General features: G+C 37.2%; 1 protein-coding gene and 1 pseudogene across 2 annotated transcripts in view; both read right to left on the bottom strand.

The window, feature by feature from the left end:
• LOC101017419 (pancreatic alpha-amylase) overlaps positions 1–16144 on the bottom strand; it is a 30051-nt gene that overhangs the window by 8272 nt on the left and 5635 nt on the right. The window lies entirely within an intron of this gene.
• Positions 602–2133, bottom strand: LOC103887265 (annotated as a pseudogene). Its single transcript, XR_004176554.1, has one exon. The product of XR_004176554.1 is annotated as an actin, cytoplasmic 1-like (transcript).

Raw genomic sequence — 16144 nt, 5'->3', positions numbered from 1 at the left:
AATATGAAAAGGATTATCAATAATAATTTTAACAGGTGAAGAACATTAAAAAGTCTCTCATGGAAATAACTTAAATGACCTTTTCGAAATTAATGTTTTGTTTTGTTTTGTTTTCTTATATCAGCACTTTTATTTTTCCTTACACAATGGCGTGTTACTGGGCCCTAATGTTCTCACATCACAGTAGACAACCAAAATTTGTTGTCATCTCTTTAAAGATCGAGAATTGCGTACAAAAAAAACTTTACATAAATTAAAAGGAGGAATACATTTACAGCTATACATGTGAACTGCTTCCAACTCAAGGCAAGTAACAGCCCACAGGGTTCTGGCAGACAACATAAGCTAAGAAAGGAAACTGGGTCCACATGAAAGCGGACTTTCCAACCCTGACAGATTGACGGAGACAGAAACAACTGGTTCAGGGTCTTGTCAGCTAGATTAAATCCCAGAACACTCAGCCCTGACACATTATGCCTGCACACATCAGAGACTGCTGGCCTACCAGACTCACCAAACCACGACGACACGGCGTTTAGCCATGAGTGACCAAGCCACATGTACTAAAGACTGAAATCAAAGATAGCCTGCAGATACCAAGGGAACTGTTAATTTGAACGCAAGGTCAAAATCAGCAACCATTTCTACAGTCCAGTGCTGATATCAGATACGAGCTTCAAGGACAACTTATTTTCGAAGGCTCATTCCAGTTTGGTGAGGCTAACATGTGGTGTATGCATCTGCCAGGGGCAAATTTATACTTCTGAATTAACCCATGCAGCAAATTCTAGGCATCTGCTCACAGTCCATTTAGAAGCATTTGTGGTGGATGATAGAGGGGGCCAACTCGTTGTACCACTGCTTGCTAATCCACATCTGCTTGAAGGTGGACAGTGAGGCCAGGATGGAGACACCGATCCACACCGAGTACTTGTGCTCTGGGGGTGCGATCATCCTTGATCTTCATGGTGCTGGGTGTGAGGGTGGTGATTTCCTTCTGCATCCTGTCAGTGATTCCCGGGTACACAGTGCCACTGGACAGCACCGTGCTAGCCTGCACGTCTTTGCAGATGTCCACGTCACATTTCATCATCGAGTTGAAGGTGGACTGGGTGGATGCCGCAGGATTCCATGCCCAGGAAGGAAGGCTGGAACAGCGCCTCAGGACACCGAAACCTCGTTGCCGATGATGATGACCTGGCCATCAGGCAGCTCATATCTCTTCTACTGAGAGGAGGAGGAGGATGCGGCAGTGGCCATCTCCTGCTCAAAGTCCAGTACAACATAGCACAGCTTCTCCTTGATGTAGTGACTGATCTCCCTCTCAGCAGTGGTGGTGAAGCTATAGACGCCCCTGGTGAGGATCTTCATGAGGTAGTTGGTCAGGTCCTGGCCAGCCAGGTCCAGATGCAGGATGGTGTGGGGGAGGGCGTAGCCCTCATAAATGGGCACCATGTGGGTGACCCCATCTCCAGAGCCCATGACAATGCCAGTGGTGCAAATAGAGGTGTAGAGGGGCAGCATAGCCTGGATGGCCACGTAAATGGCCGGGGTGTTGAAGGTCTCAAACATGATCTGAATAATCTTCTCTCTGTTGGCCTTGGGGTTCAGGGGGGCCCTGGTCAGCAGCACCGGGTGCTCCTCCAGGGCCACGTGCAGCTCCTTGTAGAAGGTGTGATGCCAGATCTTCTCCATGTCGTCCCAGTTGGTGACGATGCCATGCTGAATGGGTTACTTCAAGGTCAGGATGCTGCACTTGCTCATGGCCATGTTGCCCACATAGGAGTCCTTATGGCCCATGCCCACCGTCACACCCTGGTGCCGGGGGCACCAACGATGGAGGGAAACACGGCTGGGATGTGTCGTCCCCAGCAAAGCCAGCTTTGCACATGCCGGAGCCATTGTCAATCACCAGCACGGCGATCTCTTCTTCCATTGAGACTGGTAGAGGAGTGGGACAGCAGAGTGGCGGGACAACCTGGTGTGTGGGCTGACAGAGGTGACTGAGACCCTGTTTTTTTCTTACTGATACAATCTTAACCTTTACAAACCTCTGGCAGTGTGTACACACACACACACACACACACACACAGATATAACACATAAATAAGGACAGTAAATATATGTTTACATACATAAGGACTATATTTTTATATACATATACACACATATCTATATAGTCCTTGTGTATGTGGGCGTGTGTGTGTGTATATATATGTATATATATGTATGGTTTGGCTGTGTCCCCACCCAAATCTCATCTTGAATGTGGTTCCCATAATCCCCATTTGTTGTGAGAGGGACCTGGTGGGAGGTCATTGAAATTGAATCATGGGGGCGGTTATCCCATACTGCTGTTTTCATGATAGTGAGTGAGTTCTCCCAAGACCCGATGGTTGCATAAGGGGCTTTTCCCCCTTTTGCTCAGAATTTCTCCTTCCTGCCATCAAGTGAAGAAGGGTGTGTTTGCGTTTGCTTCCCCTTCCATCATGATTGTACGTTTCCTGAGGCTTCCCCAGCCATGTGGAACTGTGAGTCAATCGAATCTTTTTCCTTTACATATTACTCAGTCTTGGACACTTCTTTATAGCAGCATGAGAACAAACTATATATATATACACACACACACACTGTACTATATATATAACAGTACATATATATAACACTGTACATATACTGTCCATATATATAAATTCTTTATATATGTGTGTATATATATAAATCCTAATTAAATAAATAAGGACTGTATTTTATTTCTGATATCCGTCACTAATGGAAAATAACAATTGAAACCAACTGAATTCTCAAAATATTGCTTCAACTGTATATTTTCAAATTTTTGTCATGCTTCCATTTCAAACAGAAATATTATGTGACATTTCCATTTTTTAAATCAGCCCTGTTTCCCATCCTTAATTCAAATTTTTTGTTATTTAAATTTCTGCATTAAGATTTAAGAAAACATTTAAAATCTGAAAGCCTATGAATTGGAGAAACTAACTTTTTTCCCCTTGAGCAAGTCATGTGCTTAATATAGTGCATATAGTAGTAGGATTTGTGGTGGTGGTGGTTTTCTCTCTGTAGGCAAATATTTATTGTACCTGATGAAACGCTAAATAAATAAATTTGCATACCTTTTCCTTCTTAATGTAAGTGAAATGCTATGAAAGGGAGTAATAGTACATGTAGGAAAAACTTCATCCATCCATTCAACAAGTGTTAAGTGTGTGTCTGTTTTTTGCTAAGCACTGTAGGTGATGTTCAGGAGACAATGATAAAAAAGACAGGTTTCTGTTCTCAGAGAGCTTACATTCTAGTGGAAAGAAAATATATTAGTAAATAACAGTAATAGCAACAGTACTAATAGTGATGATAAAAATAATTTCAGATAGCAATAAGAACTAGTATAAAATCATAAAATAGAGAGTGACTTTTCCGTCAGCGTATTTTAGACTGGATGGTAAGGGAAGATACCCCTTAAAGAGTGACTTTATGATGCGATTTAAATAATTAGAAGTGTCCAGTCATTTAGAGATCAGAGAAAGAGCAATAGATAGAGGAAACAGCAAGAGTAATGTCCCAAGAAAGGAAAAAGCTAATACATGAGACACATTAAAAAGAAATCAGTGTGGCTACAGCACATGTGATAAAGGGTGGGATAAAGCGAGATGAGATCAGAGAGGTAGGCCAGATCATGTAGAACCTTGTAGAACATGAAGAAAGAGAGAGCTGTTAAGGCTGTAACATGGGGAACTGAAAGACTAATAGACTTTAAAAAGAAAATCACCCTTGCTTCTGGGAAGAAATCAGATTATAGGAGGATAAGAGTGGAAAGAGGTAGATGTTAGAAGACTTTTACAGTGGCCCAGGAAAGAGGTGAGTGGCTTGCACTAGGGCATAGACAAAGTCTATTTCAGAGGTAAACAGGCAGTAGGTTTATGAATAGATTAGAGCTGAAAGATGAGGAAAAAATATTAAATATATAGGTATTTGGGGGTGATACCATTTTTTAACATGAGAAAAAATGAGTAAGTACCAGCTTTGGTGAAGAGTATCAAGAGAGCTGTGGATCTTAACTATTCCACTCTCGATCCTGATGCTGCCCTTTGGTCCTTCCCCCAGCCAATCCTGTGAACTCTATTCATTGCAAAACTAGAAGTTCCTCATACTTTATATGCAATGTCATACCTCCATGACTTTCCTAATGGTTTTCTTTCCCATATCATCCCCTTCCACATACAACTTAGTGTGGAAGCAACTAATTTTCCTTCCACATTAAGTTGAAACCACAACTTTATGAAGCTTACCTTTATATTACCAAGCACAGTTAGCTTCTCTGCTGTATGAAAGCTTTTTAATTTATATGACATTAAGCTATATTTGACTTCTATTGTAACTATATTATAAATAATTAACAATTTACTTGTCATTCTGGACCAAGCTTCTTGAAGGCAGACTTCATATCTAGTATTTCCAAATCATAGTACAATGATTGACATTGTCTTATGTGCTCAGTAAATGGCTATAACATGAAAACTCTAGGTTCCAGGTATTGTGCAAAACATTGGCATAGCATGGGTTATGTCCTCATTGATTTTTTAAAAATCAATGAACTCTATATTAGAAATTGTTCAATACACTCGACTCTAATCCTAGCAAAAGTGTTGTACACATGATGGAACTAAGGCCCAAAGAGACTGAGTAAATTGTCCAGGCTCATGTGGTAAGTGACAAAGACAGGATTTGATAATAAGTCTTATTGCAAGTCAACATTCTCTGTATTACACTAGTGTTTCTCCTAGAATTCTAGAGTTGTGATGTCTAATGTGGTAGCCACTAGAAACAATTGGCCACTAACCAGTTGAAATATATGTAGTTTGATCTTTTCAAAAAACCAACTCCTGGATTCATTGATTTTTTGGAGGGTTTTATTAATCTCCTATCTCTTTCAGTTCTGCTCTGATCTTGGTTATTCTTGCCTTCTGCCCCAGCTTTGGAATGTGTTCTCTTGCTTCTCTGGTTCTTTTAATTCGCGATGTTAGAGTGTCAATTTTAGATCTTTCCTGCTTTCTCTTGTGGGCATTTAGTGCTATAAATTTCCCTCTACACACTGCTTTAAATGTGTCCAAGAATTGGTCATGTTGTATCTTTGTTCTCATTGGTTTCAAGAACATCTTTATTTCTGCCTTCATTAGTTATGTACCCAGTAGTCATTCCAGGAGCAGGTTGTTTCCGGTTTCCATGTAGTTGAGCGGTTTTGATTGAGTTTCTTAGTCCTGAGTTCCTAGTTTGATTGCACTGTGGTCTGAGAGGCGGTTGTTATAATTTCTGTTCTTGTACATTTGCTGAGGAGTGCTTTACTTCAATTATATGGTCAATTTTGGAGTAAGTACGATGTGGTGCGAAGAATGTATATTCTGTTGATTTGGGGTGGAGAGTTCTATAGATGTCTATTAGGTCTGCTTGCTGCAGAGATGAGTTCAATTCCTGGATATCCTTGTTAACTTTCTGTCTTGTTGATCTGTCTAATGTTGAGAGTGGGTGAAGTCTCCCATTATTATTGTATGGGAGTCTAAGTCTCTTTGTAAGTCTCTAAGGACCTTTTATGAATCCTAGGTGCTCCTGTATTGGGTGCATATATATTTAGGATAGTTAGCTCTTCCTGTTGAATTGATCACTTTACGTATGTAATGGCCTTCTTTGTCTCTTTTGATCTTTGATGGTTTAAAATTGTTTTATCAGAGATAAAGATCCAACAAAATTGACGAATACTAGCAGACCTATTAAAGAAGAAGAAGAATCGAATCGACACAATTGAAAATGATAAGGGAGGATATCACCACGACGCACAGAAATACAAACTACCATCAGAGAATACTATAAACACCTCTACACTTAAATAAACTGGAAAACCTAGAAGAAATGGATAATTTCCTGGACACTTACAGTCTTCCAAGACTAAACCAGGAAGAAGTTGAATCCTGAATAGACCAATAGTAGGCTCTGAAATTAAGAGGCAATAATTAATAGCCTACCAACCAAAAAGTCAGGACCAGATGGATTCACAGCTAGGAATTCTACCAGAGGTATAAGGAGGAGTTGGTACCATTCCTTCTGAAACTATTCAATCAATAGAAAAAGAGAATCCTCCTAACTCATTTTATGGAGGCCAACATCATCCTGATACCCAAAGGCTGGCAGGGCACAACAAAAAAGAAATTTTAGACCAATATCCTGATGAACATGATGCAAAAATCCTCAATAAAATACTGGCAAACCGGATTCAACAACACATCAAAAAGCTTATCCACCATGATCAAGTGGAGGCTTCATCCCTGGGATGCAAGGCACAGTTCAACATTCGCAAATCAATAAACATAATCAGCATATAAAGCAAGACCAAGACAAGAACCACATGATTATCTCAATCGATGCAGAAAAGGCTTTTGACAAAATTCAACAGCCCTTCATGCTAAAAGCGCTCAATAGAAATTCGGTATTGATGGAGCGTGCCTCAAAATAATAAGAGCTATTTATGACAAACCCACAGCCAATATCATACTGAATGGGCAAAAGGCATTCCCTTTGAAACTGGCACAAGACAGGGATGCCCTCTCTCACCACTCCTATTCAGCATAGTGTTGGAAGTTCTGGCTAGGGCAATTAGGCAAGAGAAATCAGGGGTATTCAGTTAGGAAAAGAAGAAATCAAAATTGTCCCTGTTTGCAGATGACATGATTGTATATTTAAACCCCATTGTCTCAGCCCAAAATCTCCTTAAGCTGATAAGCAAATTCAGCAAAGTCTCAGGATACAAAATTAATGTGCAAAAATCACAAAGCATTCTTATACACCAATAACAGACAAACACAGAGGCAAATCATGAATGAACTTCCATTCACAATTGCTTCAAAAGAGAGATAAAATACCTAGGAATCCAACTGACAAAGGGGATGTAAAAGGACCTCTTCAAGGAGAACTACAAACCACTGCTCAGTGAAATAAAGAGGACACAAACAAATGGAAGAACATACCATGCTCATGGATAGGAAGAATCAATATTGTGAAAATGGCCATACTGCCCAAGGTAATTTATAGATTCAATGCCATCCTCATCAAATACCAATGAGTTTCTTCACAGGTGGAAAAAACTGCTAAAGTTCATATGGAACCAAAGAGCCCGCATCTCCAAAGACAATCCTAAGTCAAAGAACAAAGCTGGAGGCATCACGTTACCTGACTTCAAACTATACTACAAGGCTACAGTAGCAAAACAGCATGGTACTGGTACCAAAACAGGAGATATAGACCAATGGAACAGAACAGAGTCCTCAGAAATAATACCACACATCTACAGCCATCTGATCTTTTGACAAACCACCAAGGAAACAAAGAAATGGGGAAAGGATTCCCTATTTGTAAATGGTGCTGGGAAAATTGGCTTCAATAGCCATAAGTAGAAAGCTGAAACTGGATCCTTTCCTTACTCATATACGAAAATTAATTCAAGATGGATTAGAGAGACTTAAATGTTAGACCCTAATACCATAAAAATCCTAGAGGAAAACCTAGGTAGTACCATTCAGGACATAGGCATGGGCAAGGAACTTCATGTCTAAAAACACCAAAAAGCAAGCGGCAGCAAAAGCTAAAATCTGACAAATGGGATCTAAAAGATTAAACTAAAAGAGCTTCTGCACAGCAAAAAAACTACCATCAGAGTGAACAGGCAACCTACAGAGATGGGAGAAAATTTTTTGCAATCTACTCATCTGACAAAGGGCTAATATCCAGAACCTACAAAGAACTCAAACAAATTTACAAGAAAAAAAACAAACAACCCATCAAAAGTGGGCAAAGGATATGAACAGACATTTCTCAAAAGAAGACATTCATACAGCCAACAGACATATGAAAAAATGCTCATCATCACTGGCCATCAAATGCAAATCAAAACCACAATGAGATGCCATCTCACACCAGTTAGAATGGCGATCATTAAAAAGTCAGGAAGCAACAGGTGTGCTGGAGGGATGTGGAGAAATAGGAACGCACATGCTGTTGGTGGGATTGTAAACTAGTTCAACCATTATGGAAAACAGTATGGCGATTTAAGGATCTAGAACTAGATGTACCATATGACCCAGCCATCCCATTACTGGGGATATACCCAAAGATTATAAATTATGCTGCTATAAAGACACATGCACCGCGTATGTTTATTGCAGCACTATTCTAATAGCAAAGAACTTGGAATCAACTTAAATGTCCATCAGTGACAGATTGGATTGAAAATATGGCACATATACACCATGGAATACTATGCAGCCATAAAAAGGATGAGTTTGCATCCTTTGTAGGGACATGGATGCAGCTGGAAACCATCATTCTTAGCAAACTATCACAGAACAGAAAACCAAACACCGCATGTTCTCACTCATAGGTGGGAGCGAGACAATGAGATCACTTGGACTCAGGAAGGGGAACATCACACACCAGGGCCTATCATGGGGAGGGAGGGAGGGGGAGAGGGATTGCATTAAGTTATACCTGATGTAAATGACGAAGTTGATGGGTGCAGCAGACCAACATAACACAAGTATACATATGTAACAAACCTGCGATTATGCACATGTACCCTACAACTTAAAGTATAATAACAATAAATAAATTTAAAAAATAAAAAGAAAAGAAAAGAAAAGAAATATATGTAGTTTGAACAGAGATGAGTAATAAATGTAAAACACACTTTGGATAGTGTGAAAATAAAATGTAAAAAAATACATTTTTATGACATTTACATGTTGAAATAACATATTGTGATACATTAGGCTAAATAGAACTTACCATTAACATTAATTTCCCTAGTGTCTTTTTGTTTCTTTTAATGCAGTTGGTAAAAAATGTTGAATTACATACATGATTTACATTCTATTTCTATTAGAGCTGTTCAAGAAGTTACGTTCAGTTAGAGAAGGGATACGTCCATACACAAAAACAAACAATAAAGTGAAAGATATGAACATAATTTTAAGAGGGTTACGAGTAAAGTGCTTCAGGATTTAATTGATAGGAAAAGTTCTTTCTGACAGATGGGAATAAGGGGAGACAAAATTGACTTGAAGAACAGGTTTGACAGCAATGAAAAGAGATAGGTAAAATTACTTTTAAGTAAGAAAAAATATGTAGAAGAGCAAGGAGAACAGCAAGAAGTCAATACAGTGTTTTAGAAACTTAAGTCAAGTGTGAGGGAGCCATGGCAGTTAAATTTGGAAAAGTATATTGGAGACACTCAAAATCAGGGAGAAGAAAAAAATACTTTCCTCAGAAGGTTTTTTGGTTGTTTTAAACAGGAAAGTAATAATAAAAACTTTTAATTATATCAGATGGGCCAGAATACAGAGATAGGAACATTAGTAAGCAGAGCAGTGATGGAAATCTGAACTTGGATTATAGCAGTAAGAATGAAAATTAGGGAAGTGTGATAGATTGTTATATTAAAGGGCATCCAATGAATGACACTTCCCAGTATTCATACCTATATGGAGTCTCTTTCTAAATAGACTATGGAATTAGCTTGATATTTATTTTATCCAACGAGGTATCAGCAAACAAGACACAAGCAAAGTTTGACTGGGGTTTGCAGAAGGGAGTTTGATCTCTTGAAACTCTGAGATCATACATTGTGCTGTGAGCATAACTGGGATGAAAGATCACTTGAAGTCTAGTTGTCCCTAGTCATTCCAACAATCTGAGTTGACTCACCAGCTAATAGTTGAGTGATATGCCAGGAAAAAACATGGTGTATATAATCAGCCCTCTATATCCATGGGTTCCACATCGCCAGATTCAACCACGGAAGAACATATTTTTAAAGAAGGATAGTTGTATCTGTGCTGAACATATAGACTTTCCTGTCATCATTCCCTAAACAATGTAACTGTCTGCATAGTATTTGTATTACAGTAGATATTACATCTCTAGCAATATAGAGATGATTTAAAGCATACAGGAGGATGTGCATAGTTTACATGCAAATACTATGCTATTTTATATAAGGCACCTGAGCACCTGTAGATTTTGGCATCCATGGGAGGTCCTGGAACCAATAGCCCACAGATACTGGAAAGATGACTGTACAGGGCTTGGTACTATCTGTGGTTTCAGGCATCTTCTGGGGGTCTTGGAATATATACCCCTGGAACAGGGGGGGAAATGTTTATGTAAAACAGACAGGGGAGATACAACAGACTTGGTGGAGACTGTACAGAAAATGGTGGTTAATCAGATATAAGAGAATAGCGAATATAAAGAGTGAAATGGGGACTCTGTGATTTAAAGTTTGGGTGAATGTTAGAAAGGCCATGTATTTATGACTGATAGTGCAATCTAAAGGCAGATTTGGTTTAGAGAAACCAATTAACTAATATGGGGACATACTGAGGTAGAGGTACCACTTTTAAAACAAATGGGTATATAAAAACAATTAAAAAAAAGATATGAAGAAAGAAGCAGAGAACTACAAAGAACTCAAACAAATTTACAAGAAAAAAACAAACAACCCCATCAAAAAGTGGGCAAAGGATATGAACAGATATTTCTCAAAAGAAGACATTCATACAGCCAACAGACACATGAAAAAAGGCTCATCATCACTGGCCATCAGAGAAATGCAAATCAAAACCACAATGAGATACTATCTCACACCAGTTAGAATGGCAATCATTAAAAAGTCAGGAAACAAAAGGTGCTGGAGAGGATGTGGAGAAATAGGAACACTTTTACACTGTTGGTGGGATTGTAAACTAGTTCAACCATTATGGAAAACAGTATGGCGATTCCTCAAGGATCTAGAACTAGATGTATCATATGACCCAGCCATCGCATTACTGGGTATATACCCAAAGGATTATAAATCATGCTGCTATAAAGACACATGCACACGTATGTTCACTGCGGCACTATTCACAATAGCAAAGACTTGGAATCAACCCAAATGTCCATCAGTGACAGACTGGATTAAGAAAATGTGGCACATATACACCATGGAATACTATGCAGCCATAAAAAAGGATGAGTTTGTGTCCTTTGTAGGGACATGGATGCAGCTGGAAACATCATTCTTAGCAAGCTATCACAAGAACAGAAAACCAAACACCGCATGTTCTCACTCATAGGTGGGAACTGAACGATGAGATCACTTGGGACTCGGGAAGGGGGACATCACACACCGGGGCCTATCATGGGGAGCGGGGAGGGGGGAGGGATTGCATTGGGAGTTATACCTGATGTAAATGACGAGTTGTTGGGTGCTGACGAGTTGATGGGTGCAGCACAGCAACATGGCACAAGTATACATATGTAACAAACCTGCACGTTATGCACATGTACCCTAGAACTTAAAGTATAATAATAATAATAATAAAAAAGAAAGAAGCAGAGAATTGGGAGTTTTCAACAAGCAATGACTGTGAGAAATGGAACACTAAATACTTAACTGATTTAGCACAGACACTGAACGGAACAGATGCTATCCCTAATCAACTACTATATAGAGGGCAGTGTACACTGGCTGAATTATCAGGCCTGGAGAGTTGCATCCTTGAGGGCTGACAAAATACCAAAAAACATGTTGGGTGAAGCCACCATCTTTACAAATGATGGGTTATAGGGAGTAGGAAGGAGAGAATAAAGAGGTGCCTTCAAACTAGCAAAGGGAGTTTTATTACCTGAGATGATTTTTAAAAAACAAATAGGGAAGGAAAATTTGCAGGCAGTACAAGATATTAACTGGATATGGGTGAGTATCATAATCTAAATAGAAAACTGACTAGATAGGGATACAGGGCTGATGGTGTAAAGAGTTGACAGTTAGAGAAGAGGGGCACCATTTGAACTTTATGCTTGACTCAAGGTTCCAAATGTGAAAATCTAATTGTTAGGAGTTAAAACAAACTATAAATCCTGACTTTTCCATTTATAACCTCTGTGATGCTGGAAAATAACCTCTCTAAATGTATCTATGAACTAGAAAAAGTAATATTTACCTCATAGAGTTATTGTGATTAAACAAATAATGCAAATAAAGCTGCTATCCCATTGCATGGATACAGCAACAGCTAAATATGGTTGATAATGTTATTTTTGTATTGGTATTTTTACCTGGTCCTATTAAAAATCCTATCAACTCATACTGTCTTCCTGCCTTCACTCTACTAACACGTGGCCCTTCTGTCTTCCCATTCTACTTTTCTGAACTTCTAATGTTTTCTGCTTCTCAGAATTATTTTCATTTCTACTAAAAGAATGGGCAGAGATGAAAAGGAAATCACCAATATTTTATTCCTGCAATTTTTTCCTTCCTTCCCTCACACTATTCCCTTACTATTCAATAAGCAATAGCCTATTGGCTTAGGATTTCTGGCATATCCACGTTAGTTTTGAAATATACTTTTCATCTATGCCACATTAATGAACTCTGTTCTTGTAATAACAAATCAGCATTTTTCACAATGCATTTGGAATGTTGGTAAAACAAGGGATAATTTGCAGACATAATTTAGGGAATTAGCACTACACGAAAGGTAGAGTTAAACACACATATAATAAGCTTCTACCACGATCAGGCATTGTCATATATTTTCTCATTCAATCTTAATTTTAACCTCAAACAAGCAATCTGAAGTGCTACATACCCCATAGGAGAAGCATTACAACAGTTAAAGTATATTTATGCCTTCTGAAATAAAAATCTGCACAAACAATTCTTGGCATCTTTGGCATCAAAAACAACACCACAAAAAATAAGGATTTAAAATAGTTGTTATATCTACTTTCTGGAATAGTTATGCTAAAAGAGTTATCCTTAGAGAAGCTATCCAGTTATTAGTAATATATAGCATTATTGCCCATATTTTGTACTTCCTAGAATGCGCTACAAAGAGAAAACTTGCCTTTACTCTAAAGCTCTAATGGTTACTATAATGTGCCAAATGACATATCTTGGGAATTCCCTGAGAATATGAAATAGGACATTTGATAATATCCTGACAACAAAGCAATAGTCACTAAAGAGTATTTGTATTTGGAGTGTCAAAACATATCCTCTCTTCTCATCTGGGCTCATACAAAAAAAAAAAAAAATATATATATATATATATATACACACACACATATATATATATATCCAGTGTCAAGAATTAACTCAAAATTAGCCAGTTTCTGAGGGTTTCAAAAGTATTTTTTCAATCAATATCATATATGAGGTATTTATGTGACATCCATAATACACATGGCATTATAGGAAAACAGTTCTAGTGTAAATGCAGTATTCCTCTTAACACATCAAGTACCATAAATTTAATCATTTAAAGTTTACCTAAATCACACCAAAGCCATGACTTAAATAAATGAAAGAGCTCTATTAAAATGTTAAGCAGAAAGTAGCAACTTCCAAATAACTTGTCTTTCTAGAGCTTCCTTTCTACTTATATAAGTATCAGTTATTTACAAGTTCTTTCCTCCTAGCCAAAGTAGCCTCACATTTGTACCAGATACTATAGTTTTTAACATGCTAATGAATTAACATTGACCAAAAAAAGACAAGTTATCTATTAATGTCATTCATAGTTCTTGGCCTAGATGCCTTATAAATATCTTTGGAAGTAATTTAATGTGATTAAAAATTACAATTGAAATACTTTAATGTCACATTTATGAACTTGATCAAGTTAGTTGATTCTCTTACTAAAAAATAAAAAGTCTGAATTCCTCTGAGTTTTGCAATAAATTATGTACAATTTTCTCAAAAGAATAAACCTTCAACCACCAGCCCTTCCACCAACAGTTTTCTATTTTTCTTCTGAAAATAAAATAACAAAGAAAATAAACCTGAACTCAGGATAAGTTGCATGTGAAGGTTAGAGGAAAGAAAGCACAGATAATCAAGTTTGCCTACCAGATCTCTGAAATCAGAGACACCTTTTGAGCCAAGGTTAAGACACATTTTCAATATAAATAGTACATTTTGTACAGCACAGCACTGAAACATGATTTGTCAACAAACTGAAAATAGATTGTGAAACTCTATATCAAATCATGTGACAGAAACCACTTATTTCAAGACAAAAAGTTGGCAGAGGACTTACATGATACTCAAAAAAACATTAAAATAACTTACCACTTTAATTTCTTTCAATCAGCAATCTCCCAAACCCACAGTTCAGTGTTTTACAATCATAAAATAACAAAGTCTCACAGTTCTGGTTTTGGTTTTTCTTCAGTTGGAAAAAAAAAAAATGCTGAATTTAGAATTTTATAGATTTTCTATAACCTCTTACTTTCAATATGTGGCCCTACCGTCCTACTCCAATTCTCCAAATCAGATTCGTACAAGCAGTCTTCTCTGAACTCCAGTATTACAACAGGTTGGTCACTACACTCGTTTCCTAAGCAAACCACTGTCTTCTCTCCTCTGCTCAATTTGCTGCCCTGCCACCTCTTCTTACTACACTATATCTCATCTTTCTTTTTGTCTTCCTTCCTTTTTCCACAATACCCTCTCCCAATCTCTAATTTTTTCCCCTGAACCATTTATATTTATACCAATATATAGGAAATATATAGAGAATAAACATATATGGAATAAAATAACTTTAATAAAATAATTTAAATATACACACACACACACACACACACACACACATATATATATATATATATAAAATAAAATAACCTCCTTAATGAAATAACCTTAAAGACCAGATTGACATAGGACTGGGTTAAATTAGTTAAATGAGACTAGAATGTAAGCAAAGTCACAAAATCAAAAATTTAACTCTTCGAGATCAGCCTGGCCAACATAGTGAAACCTGTCTCTACTAAAAGTACAAAAATTAGCTGGGCATGGTAGCTGGCACCTGTAATCCCAACTACTCAGGAGGCAAAGGTAGGAGAATTGCTTGAACCCAGGAGGTGGAGGTTGCAGTGAGCCGAGATCCTGCAACGGCACTCCATCCTGTGCAACAAGAGCGAGACTGTCTCAAAACAAACAAACAAACAAAATTTAACTCCATGCGTCACCATCTACTAGATGCTTCACCATGAACATTTTTTTTTTCTATATGAACCTTAGAAAAAAATTAGTCTATGGATTTCATACTAGATCCTCAATTAGAAAATGAGGATATTGTTGATATGTATATATATATAAATAAAATAACCACTAACATATAGTTACTATGTGCCATTTCCAAACATTATCACTTTTACTTCTCACACATGCATACCCTACATGATAGAAATATGATTATCCCCATTTTTAAAATGAGAAAACAGAAACACTAAAAATTTATTATGGCCAAATTGTAGTACATGTTGGGACTGAATTTCAAAGCCAAGAAGCTTAAATCCACAGTGAGCTCTTACCTACTAATCAGTATTATATTCCCTTTCACTGGATTGTTAGAAAAATCAAATAAAATATTATGTGAAAATATTTTAAAATCTGAGTTCTGCTTAATCTGATTTTTAAAAGATTAACAGTAGTAAAAATTCTTCAAAAATAATGTCTTGGAAGATTAAAAATACAGGAGTAATTTCAAAAATAAAAACGACTGCAAACTGGAATAGAACAGTGTTCAAGTATTCTAAGGTCACTTTATTGTCTTTGGCAATGGACATAGGCATTAACCTTGGACTTTGAGAATATGCATGGGTATAATCAGTGCTAATCATTAACAAAACAGAAAGTGTGCCTAATTCCTGTGGTATAGGGTTAAAAAAAATAGATTAATAAAAATAATTTAAAAGAAGGGAAGAATACAAAAAATGAGTGAATAAAGTGAATATAGCAAATATAACAATAATTATATCCAATGTAAATTGTTTCTGCTAAATGCATTTTCAGACAGATTTTTTTAAAAACAAGAGATACAAAAAAGGTAAAGGTAAAGCTAGAACCAAATAATCAATGTAAATTCTAACCAAACGAAAGAGAGTGTAGCTTTATTAGTATTGCACAAAGATCTAAGGCAAAATTAATGCCAAAATAAAATGGTCGTACATTCATAATTAAAAATGTTTGACTCTCTGACTAGAAATTCAACAAATATATGTGTTTACTCGCCTTATAACATGTTTAAAA

The sequence above is a fragment of the Papio anubis genome, chromosome 1 (assembly GCF_008728515.1).
Source record: "Papio anubis isolate 15944 chromosome 1, Panubis1.0, whole genome shotgun sequence".
Lineage (NCBI taxonomy): Eukaryota > Metazoa > Chordata > Mammalia > Primates > Cercopithecidae > Papio > Papio anubis.
Note: the sequence above shows the minus strand (reverse complement) of the source record. Positions and strands in the feature narration are given on the sequence as shown.